The sequence below is a fragment of the Nymphaea colorata genome, chromosome 11, assembly GCF_008831285.2.
Source record: "Nymphaea colorata isolate Beijing-Zhang1983 chromosome 11, ASM883128v2, whole genome shotgun sequence".
In the NCBI taxonomy this organism is placed as follows: Eukaryota; Viridiplantae; Streptophyta; class Magnoliopsida; order Nymphaeales; family Nymphaeaceae; genus Nymphaea; species Nymphaea colorata.
In genome coordinates this window covers 21,015,901-21,027,458 of record NC_045148.1, presented here as the reverse complement: position 1 = coordinate 21,027,458, position 11,558 = coordinate 21,015,901, and positions in this window count along the sequence as shown.

Below are 11,558 nucleotides of genomic sequence, written 5' to 3'. Positions count from 1 at the left end.
AGCTGCAATAAACTCTGCTTCAGTAGTAGATAATGCTACACATTTTTGAAGTCTGGATTGCCAAGAAACTGCACCACCTACATATGTCAATAAATATATGGATATAGATCTTCTCCCATCACTGTCTCGTGCCATGTCTGAATCTGTATAGTCAACAAGAATAGATTTTCCTGCCCCAAAACAAAGTGAAAAACTGCTAGTCCCACGAAGATATCTCAAAATTTATTTAACTGCTTCCAGTGTTTCTTTCCAGGATTTGAGACAAACCGACTAACAACTTCACAATTGAGCAATGGCTCTAGTACATACCATAGCATACATCAGACTACTTGTGGCTGAGGCATATAATCTTCTCCATATCTTCCTTTTATGAATCTGTCATTGGACTCTTCTTGGTGCTCAACTTGAAATGCGGTGCAAAAGGGGTGCTAACAGGTTTTGCCTTGTCCATGTGAAATCTTTAAAGTACCTTTTCAATGTACTTCTCCTGAGATAGCCATAGCTTCTTCGACTTCCTATCTTGCGTGGTCTTCTACCCAAAATCTGACTAGCAGTCCCAAGTCTTTCATAGCGAAAGGCTTGCTCAACTCCTTTTTCAAGCTTGAAATCTCGATATATTGTTCCAACGATAAGCATGTCATCAACATAAATCAACAAAATGATAAAATCATCACCTGAGAATTTCTTCACGAAGACGCAGTGATATAAAGTAGTCTTGGTATAGTCATACTCTCCCATAAATGACTCGAACTTCTTGTACCACTGCCTAGGTGTCTGCTTCAGACCATACAAGTTTTCTTTAATCTGCAAACATGGTTTTCTTTACCTTTCACAAGAAAACCTTCGGGTTGCATCATGTAAATTTCCTCATCAAGATCACCATGAAAAAAAACTATCTTCACATCCATCTGCTCGATCTCCAAATCAAGACTGACTGCCAAACTAAGAACAATTCTGATATACGACATCTTGACCACCGGTGTGAATATCTCGTCAAAGTCAACTCCTTTCCTCTGATGAACCCCTTCACAACCAACCTAGCTTTGTATCTTGGGTTTAGAGAGTTTTCATCATGCTTCACTCTAAAAACGCATTTGTTTCAAAATGTCCTTTTGCCTTGGGCATTTCCACAAGCTTGAAGGTGTGGTTGTCGTAAAGTGACTGCATCTCATCTTTCATGGCTTCCATCCACTTTTCCTTGTGCACATCATGCATAGCTTCTTCATAGCATTTAGGCTCACCACTGTCCGTCAACAAAATATAGTCATGTGCGGATATCTAGTTGAGGAACGCCGCTCCCTCGTGGATCTCCATTGCCGATCTACATCTGAGGAAGAACCCTCCAAATTATGATTGTCACCTTCGTCATCTGAATTAGGAATATATGACATGTCTATTTGTTCTTCTCTATCATGCATCTGCCCAATAGACTCATCTGGTACTACTTTTGGAGCGTTCTGCAAGGGAATAGGCTCCACATCAACTGGCTGATAGCTGCTATGAGAAGAATCATTTACTGTTTTATGAATATCCTCAATATCCTGATCTTCAGCAAATACCATATCCCTGCTTCTGACAAGGTTCTTCCCAACTGGATCATACAATATGTAACCAAATTCATCATGGCCATAACCCAAAAACACGCACTGCCTGCTTTTTTATTCTAACTTTGATCTCTCATCCTTTGGTATATGCACAAATGCCTTGCATCCAAATACACGTAAGTGCTCACAGGATACATCCTTTCCATACCAAACTCTGTTAGGAACATCATCATCCAAAGGAACATGTGGAGACAAGTTAATCACATAAGCAGCAGTATGCAAAGCTTTATACCAAAAAGAATCAGATAATTTAGCTTCAGATAGAAGACATTTAGCCCTCTCCATGAGTGCCCTGTTCATTCTTTCTACCACACCATTCAACTGAGGAGACTTAGGTGGAGTCTTAGGTAGAGTCTTCTGGTACCTGATGTCATGAGATCTGCAATACTCATCAAATAAACCAATATACTCTCTCCCATTATCGCTGTGAACACACTTCAGCTTCTTTTCTGACTGCCTTTCAACCAGTGCATAAAAGTCCTTAAAAACACCAAGGACTTGGTCTTTCCTCTTTAAAGAATAGACCCAAACTTTCCTGGAAAAATCATCAATAAATGTAACGAAATAAAGTGCACCACCATGTAAATTTACTTTCATTGGACCGCATACATCTGTATGAACCAACTCAAGTGCTACTGACTTTCTGGAAGGTGGATGACTCTTGAAAGAGACCCGCGTCTGCTTTCCTGCAAAACAATGACTGCATTTGTCAAGTTTATCCTTCTTTACATCTTCTAGAAGATTCTTCTTGATCAAGAATTTCAGTCCCTTGTCACTCATATGTCTCAGCCTCCTATGCCAAAACTCAATAGATTCCTCATCTTGTGTCACATGTACCATGTCTCTGGAAATCAATGCCTGCATAGTATAAAGATTATTGCTGCATCTTTTGCCTCGAGCAATAATTAAGGAACCTCTGGTAAGCTTCCATGCTCACGTCTGTCAGCTTCAATAGAGCTTCATTCGCATTCTTCAGAATGACGTCGCTTCTGCCTACAACATAAGACAAAGAACCATTATCCATTCTCAAAGTGCCAAAATCACCAGAAATATATGAAGAGAAAAAATCCTTATGGGACGTAACAAGAAAAGCTGAACCACTATCAACAAGCCAACAAGTATCATCTCTCGCAACATTAACCATGACAGCATTACAAACAATGAACATTTCATGTTGTGCAGCAGCTGCGACATTATCATCTCGGTCATTTTTCTTCTCCTGTTTCTCTCCAATTTTATTCTCCTTCTTCAATTGGAAGCAGTACTTCTTTATGTGTCCTTTCTTTCCACAGTGGTGGCATTCCAAATTCTTATATCTCGATTTAGACTTGCTTCTGCTTTTATCTCTGCCCCTGTCACTCTTGAATTTACTCCTCCCCCTGTTCTCTGTGAAAAGAACCTTTGTCTAAGAAGAGCAAGCCTGGGATTTTCTTATCATTTCCTCATTGAGAATACCTGACTTAACAGTCTCTAAAGAAACTACCCCATTAGCTGCAGAATTAGTAAGCGAGACTCTAAATGTCTCCCACAAATCAGGCAAAGTAGCAAGCAATAATAATCCCAAAATCTCATCTTCAAATTTAACACCCATACTGGATAACTGACTGGTGATCCCTGAAAATCATTTAGAAAATCTGACACTGAACTGCCCTCCCTGAATCTCAAATTCATCAATCATTTTAGAAGAAATAATTTACTACTTCCTGTCTTGGAGGCATAAAGATTTTCTAATTTTTCCCACAAACTACATGAATGATTTTCATCTTGGATATGGTTATAAATATTTTCATCCACAAATTGTCGAATGAAACCACAAACTTGTTTGTGTTCAAATTTTCATTCCTCATCAGACTTAGAAGTAGGCTTTTCTTTGGAAAAAACAGGGAGGTGCATAGCCTTCACATATAAGAGATCTTTCATCTTATTTTTCCATAGACTATAATTAGTCCCATTTAGGCTAATCATACGGCTAGTACCAAAATCAATTTTGTTATCCACCATGTTGGCTCTGATACCACTTTGTTGGGATAAAAAATGGATAGGACACAAATCTACTAAAATTGATTCAACAACAAAATATATCCCAAATTGATCATGTAATGAGCAACGAATCAACTACCAAGCAATCCAAGCAAAGTAATCACAATCACAAACTGCACAAGAAGATTTTTACGTGGAAAACCCCTCAAAATAATGAGGGTAAAAACCACGGGGTATTACGACCCAAACTCAATCCACTATAATCAATGATATAAGTTATCCCACGAGGGGCTATACAAAGCCAACCCTCAAACAATAATATCTCATCAAAACTATATGAGAAAACAAGGGAAATATCACCGATGGATTGGGAGAAATCATGGATTGGGAGGAGATGTATCTGGCTTCCTCCTTGGAATCGAATCTTGCTGGAGCCAAGTGCTCGCAACCTTCTCTTCCTTGCCATCCTCTTCTCCTTCCATCATTTCCTCTTCTCCCTCTCTCCTCTTGTCGTGCAGCCACAAGAATTGCTCCCCCTTTCTTTTCCTTTTCCCAAAAGAAAACCCTAAAAGAGAGAGAGACGTAAGAAAAGAATGGGAGGCACCATCGAGTGCCCTCCCCTTTATTTCTCCCGCCCGTCACTTAAGTGACGGGCCGGGTCAGGTTCTCTTGTGGCTGGACCCGACCCAACACCACCATCGTTGATCCATCTGAATGCCACATGCTGCGAGGCTCTGGAGACAATTTCAGATGTCTCGAATTTGAATATGCTGCGAGAATTAAATCTAAACAAGTGCGGGAATCTCGTCGACATTCCTGGCCTTGAGAAATTGAAATGCTTGGAGGACTTGGATCTTAGAGAATGCACCAGCCTTTCCGATGCCTTGTGGAACAGGCTGAAGGTAAACAAAGAGAGAATTGTGCCTTCTGAATGGTGGCTTATTAAATTTGGTTTGCTAATCTGCAATTTATTATACTATAAATGTTTGTTTTCAGGAGGCGAATTTTGAAGGCTATGTAAAGCTCTGCCTTCCTGGATTTCTGAATTGTTCGAGCCCCAATGGGACGGCAGTAATATCTTTCCTTGTTCCAAATGTGCCGAGTGTGGGTTCTTTCAGCGTCCTTCGAGCGTTTCTGGAGGGGGCAGTCCGTGACAAGTACTCGGTTTATAGTCTCAAAGGATGATTTTTTGATCTGTGATCGGAGGGGAATGCAATGGAGAGAAATGTTGTTAAGGGAAATGGAATGTGGAGAGTTGGAATCAAATGCCCGCATCGGGTGTTTGGTTCTTCGAGAACAGAAGGAGGCAGAAGAAGTTACCCAGATGCTAGCAAACGGAAACGGCTACCGGACGATGGATCTTACAGTCGTCGGAGCTTACAAATTGAGAAAATGTAGTATCGTTTTGAGGAGGTAAACCCCCACTGCTGCGCATCATGGTTAAGCTACCGCTTAATTACTTGGTGCAACACACACTGCTGTTTTGGATCCTTGAATTGTGAGGAAGATTTTTCTTGTTCAAGGCAAACAGGGGATGAGCACATTTGTGACCTCTGAATAATTCATTTGAAACGAGAGATCATTAAAGGTTTAAGTGGTCGAGTATAGATCTTCCTAATCGATCACGAGCTAATCTTGATAAACAAGTTAAAGTTGTACAACCCAAGAAATTGGTTTCGCAATTTACTTTCATTCGTCAGGAGCAGAACCATTGTACTTCTTGGGGTTGCTTTTCTGAGGATTTATGCTTGTTTTCCAACTTGTGCCTTTTTCCTCAACCTGATAGACTTGCTGAAAACGAGGAATCACACAGGAAACTCGATGGGCATGCCCGTTTAGTGAAACGGTAAAGGAATATAATCAATATCATCAAACGGCTAGAATGAAGATTGTTGCGCCAGTTATAGAAAATCACAAATCAACGAGGCTGTCGATTACGTCAGTTACTAAAGAAGAAGGCAACGATGAAGGAAATCAGGCCACCATTACACAAAATGATAAATCAGCCAGATTGCGGATTACGACAGTTACTAAAGAAGATGACGATGAAGGGAATCCGGCCACGGTTACAAATGAGGATCCAAGAATGCAACGACTCAATAGGGAAAGTCAATCCCAAAACGTTAGCAACATGAAACGTATATGTACAGCTCGCAAGAGCAATCATGAAAGGACTATAATCTCTCCTGAAATCAAGGAGAAGTCTCAAGTGTAACATCATAAATAGTGGAATGAACCTCTCCACCACACACGGTGGAAGAGTCTCTCTCATGGACGTAGGTGTGCTTCACCGAACCACGTAAAAACTTGTCTCTTGTTTCTTTCTTTCACATGGTATCAGAGCATTAGGGTCTTGCACCGTGAGTTTTTTTTTTAGTATACCTTCAATGGCTTCCACCGTCTCTTCTCCTTACCCATACCCTTACAACTTAAAGTCGCAAACTTTCTTACCATTAAGTTGAACCAGACCAATTTTTTGATATGGAAAACCCAACTCCTTCGAGTCATTGAGAGCCAAGATATGATTGAGTTCATTGAAGGAGAGACAGCTGCGCCCGAACCTACAGTCCATCACACCAAAGAAGACGGTACGGTGGAGGAACGAGTGAATCCAATCTATCAAGCATGGCGAAAATCAGATCGACTATTGCGTGGATGGATCACCGGCACTCTTGCAGAAGAAGTCATGGGTACCGTCATTGGACTTCAAACATCTAAAGAGGTATGACATACACTTATGACACATTTCTCTCATAAATGTCAAGAGAGGGAACACTTGGTTATGCAAAAGCTTGAGACTTGTAAGAAAAGAAATCTGTCTATTGCTGATTTTATTTGTGAGTTCAAGAAGATATGTGACGAGCTTGCGGCTATAGGCAAGCCTATAGAAGACCATTCCAAAGTTTTTTGGCTCGTGGATTGGAACACGAATATGATTCCTTTACCACCACCATGATGAAACCCCCAACACCATCCTACATAGATGTGGTAGCTTTACTCCAGAGTCATGAAACTATGCGGAGTATGTATCATGAGGATACTAGTCAGCAGGTTGCACTTTACAGAGAGAAATATTCAAATTCCAAGTTTAAATCAAATAGAAATTAGTTCTTTAACTCAAAGGGGCGAGAATTCACACAAGCGGCCCAAGGAGGCCGGAGGAGCTTTTCAGTCGACCCAAGGAGGAGGACATTTTCAGTCGGCCCAAGGAGGAAGACAATTTCAATTCAATCAAGACAAGAATGGTGGACGCGGAGAGAACCAAAACAAGAACAAAGGTGTTCAATGTCAAATCTGCCACAAAATGAATCACAATGCTGCTAATTGTTGGCATTGATTCAATCACGCTTTCCAAGTGTAGGAAGTACCCTACGCTTTGGCAGCAATGAAGACAGCTGACGGACATGATGGCAAATGGTTTCCTGATACGGGGGCGTCCACACATATAATGTCTAATCCAGATAAACTTACAAACTATACTGAATATCATGGTAACGATCAAATTATGGTGGGAAATGGTGAAAAATTAAGTATCACTCATATTGGAAATGCTGATATTCAAAACGGGAAAAAAATGCGTGCCGCTCAATAATGTTCTAGTTGTGCCTCAAATTAAGAAAAATTTAGTCTCTATCAGCCAGTTAACGTCTGAATATCCATATGTTTTTCAATTATCTACTGATGGTTTTTCTGTTAAGGACAAGAGGGACAATCGTCTAATAGCGTTGGGCAGTAGAACCAGAGATCTTTATGCATTTCAAGAAAACTCCAAGGATCGACAACATGCAGTCTTCTTTTCCAACAGGTTTCAGTCAATCAATAAAGAAACGTGGCATCAACGTTTGGGCCATCCTCATCATCGGATAGTTGATTTTCTTGTTAGCAAAAATAATATTGAGGTGAGTGGACCTCAATCAAGAATGTCAGTTTGTTCTAGTTGTCAGCTTGCCAAAATGTGTCGGCTTCCATTTCTTCCTATAGAAGAGCATTCTCAAATCTTCCTTGAATGTGTTCATTGTGACTTATGGGAACCAGCCCCTATCACGTCTACAAAAAAATTTCAGTTTTATGCTATATTTGTTGATGAAGCTACAAGATTTGTTTGGTTATATCCTCTTCGACACAAATCTGAACTTTGTCAAGTGTTTATGGATTTCCACAAACTAGTTGAACGTCAATTCGAAACAAAATTAAAAAATTTTCAAACCAATGAAGGAGGTGAATTTAATAGTCGGATCCTAGAAAATTATTTGAGAAATCATGGCATCTGACATATTAAGTCATGCCCCAAAACGCCACCGCAAAACGGACTGGCTGAACGGCGTCATCGATCAATAGTTGAGTTGGGTCTCACCATGCTCTTCCATGCTCATATACCCATGAAATATTGGGTCGATGCTTTCTTGACTGATGCATGGTTAATCAATCGGTTGCCTATACCCACCTTGCAAATGAAATCACCATTTGAATGTGTTTTTGGAAAGAAATCATATTATACATGCCTTGGTATTTTTGGAAGTCGTTGCTTTCCTTACTTGAAAGATTATGCCAAGCATAAATTTGAACCAAGACCGTTACTTTGTGTATTCTTGGGATATAGTTCCATTCACAAAGGCTATCGCAGATTATATCCTCCTACTGGTTGTATATATACTTCACGGCATGTGGTTTTTGATGAAGCTAACTTTCCGTATCACAAGCCTGGCATATTATTTTCCAAAGTTGAATATCAACTGCAACCTACAACATTCAGGGATTAGACCGAGCCCCCTAATAATACTCAGAATGTGGATAGACAGCTTGTTGTTGGCTCCTCCACTTGTATGCATCATGAAGAGCTCCCAACTCCAGAAATGTTACTAGCTACACCTGCTGTATCTTCTCCTCATGAAAACTCACTGATTCAACAAGTTGTGCTATCCCCTATTGCAGCAGCCTCACCATCTTCTAGTGACGAGCTTCCACCTCAAGCTGAACCATCTCTCGATCTCCATGCCGCAGCCACTCAAGTTCCGCCTCCATCCTCAAACTCTCATGTCATGATTACTCGAGCAAAGGTTGGTGTCGTTAAGCCTAATCCTTGCTACTTGCTCACTATGAGTATTCATCTAGAGCCCAAAACGGTGAAAGATGCTCTCATGCATGATGGCTGGGTCGCGGCGATGAAAGGGGAATTACACGCACTTCACTATTGTCAAACTTGGACTCTAGTTCCTCGACAACCAAACATGAATGTGGTATTGGGTTTTTAAAACCAAATTAAAAAGTGATGGCACTTTGGAATGCTTGAAGGCACGGCTGGTAGCTAGCGAGTTCAACCAAATTCCTGGTGTTGACTTTATGGAAACTTTCTCTCCTGTTATCAAACCGACTACAATTTGCATTGTTCTTACTATTGCCTTGACCAACAATTGGGACATTAAGCAGCTCGATGTCAAAAATGTGTTTCTCCATAGCAACTTGGATCAAACTGTATTCATTGAACAGCCACGAGGATTCATTGATCCTTCCAAACCCACACATGTCTGCCGACTTCACCGAGCTTTATATGGAGTTCCCCAGGCACCTCGAGTTTGGTACAATCGGTTTGGCTCCTTGTTAACCAAAGGCTTTTACGCCAGCATCTCAGACTCTTCATTGTTTGTTTATCAAGAAGCTCAAGGTACTATCTTTCTCCTTCTTTATGTTGACGACACCATATTAACAGGAAGCAATAGTATCCTTCTTCAACAAATTATTAAAGAGTTGAGTATCGAGTTCGCCATGAAAGATCTTGGATATCTTCATCACTTCTTAGGTGTGGAAGTTATTAAGACTAAATCTGGACTGTTTCTTAAATCAACGGCGTTACGCCTTTAGTCTTCTCGAACGTGCAAAATTTCTTGGCTGTAAACCAGTCATCACCCCTTTAGTTCAACATTATCAATCACCTCTTCATGATGGACCTTTTTCAGATCCAACACTGTTTCACAGTTTGGTTGGGGGGCTACAATATTTGATGTTTACCAGGCCCGATATATCAGTCAGTGTTAATTATGTCAGTCGGTATATGCAGACACCAAAGAATAGTCATTTTCAGCTTGTTAAACTTATACTCTGCTACATTCACGAAACTATTTCTGATGGTTGTACTCTCTCCCCTCTGACTGATTTTCAACTTCATGCCTTCTCTGATTGAGACTGGGCAGGATGCAAGGACACTCGATGCTCAACTGCTAGATATTGCACTTTCATTGGCACAAATTGTATATCTTGGGCAGCTAAGAAACAACCTACTGTCGCTCGATCTATGACAGAAGCAGAATATAGATCTATGGCCTCTGCCGCCACCAAACTTACATGGATTCAATATATATTGAAAGATCTTGGAATATATCTAGCCTGCACTCCAATCTTATATTGTGACAATATGTCTGCCCTACAGGTTTCTATCAAACCAGTTTTTCACTCTCGAATGAAACATGTTGAGTTGGATTATCATTTCCTTCGTGAAAAGATCACGCTTGGACAACTTACCACGCAATTTGTGCCATCCTCTCAACAACTTGCTGATATATTCACCAAGGCATTGTCTAGCAACCACTTTAATTCACTTTGAGACAAACTGGGTCTGGCTAACGGCCCGCCCAATTTGAGGGGGGATGAAACGGTAAAGGAATATAATCAATATCATCAAACGACTAGAATGAAGATTGTTGTGCCAGTTACACAAAATCACAAATCAACCAGGCTGCCGATTACGTCAGTTACTAAAGAACAGAGCAACGATGAAGGAAATCAGGCCACCATTACACAAAATGATAAATCAGCCAGATTGCAGATTACGGCAGTTACTAAAGAAGATGACGATGAAGGGAATCAGGCCACAGTTACAAATAAGGATCCAAGAATGCAACGACTCAACAGGGAAAGTCAATCCCAAGACATTAGCAACATGAAACGTATATGTACAGCTCGCAAGAGCAATCATGGTAGGACTATAATCTCTCCTGAAATCAAGGAGAAGTCTCAAGTGTAACATTATAAATAGTAGAATGAACCTCTCCACCACACACGGTGGAAGAGTCTCTCTCGTGGACGTAGGTGTGCTTCACTGAACCACATAAAAACTTGTCTCTTGTTTCTTTCTTACACATTTAGATGTTAAACGTTTGCTTGGCACTCTGTTCCCTGCAGATACTTGGTTTCTCACCGGCGCCAAAGGTGCAGCTTTAGACAGATCGAAGATAATGAAAAATAACTGTGCTTCCTAAAAGAAGTGCATCCGAAGTCCAGATGGGAGATTCAGATGTTGAGTGGAGATGCAGGACTGTCTCAAGAAAGCTCTGGATTTGAATTCAAATTATATGTGATTCTGTGACAACGTGCAAGATTACATGATATGGTACATCGTCGATCATTTTTCGAGTATCAACGACTAGCAACAATTAAAATGAATGGGGTAGAATAAATTACTTTTTATTTGGATATGGCTATTACCTAGTTCAAGTTAACCGAATCAAACCTATTTTGATGTGGATCGAGTGTTCGACTCCAAATTGATTTTCTGAAACTAAATCCAAACTTGTCAAGCTAGTTTAAAATCTATCATTTTCTTGTACTTCGATTTTGGTTCTGCGTAGGATTGAGATTGGATTCATAGTCAAACGTGGAACTGAATACCAGATCCCAACATGGATTCTTTTCTCTTAGCAAGCTCTAGTCAAATCAACTTTTCTTTTACACAAGGTCTTTATACAAATCTTCAACAAATTAATTTATGCACGACATTGCAAACGTTTTGCAATTCGAAATCAAACAGACCATTCCTGCAGTTTCATACAAAAGAAAGCCAAACAACATATCAATCCACAAACAAGAAGTTCTTCAATCTCAAAAGCCACTCAGCAGTAGCAATCCGGAGCTTCACTCCCAGCCCCTTGAAAAAGCTCTGAATCCACTACCCATTTTAAACACCAAGTCAATTCGACCAAA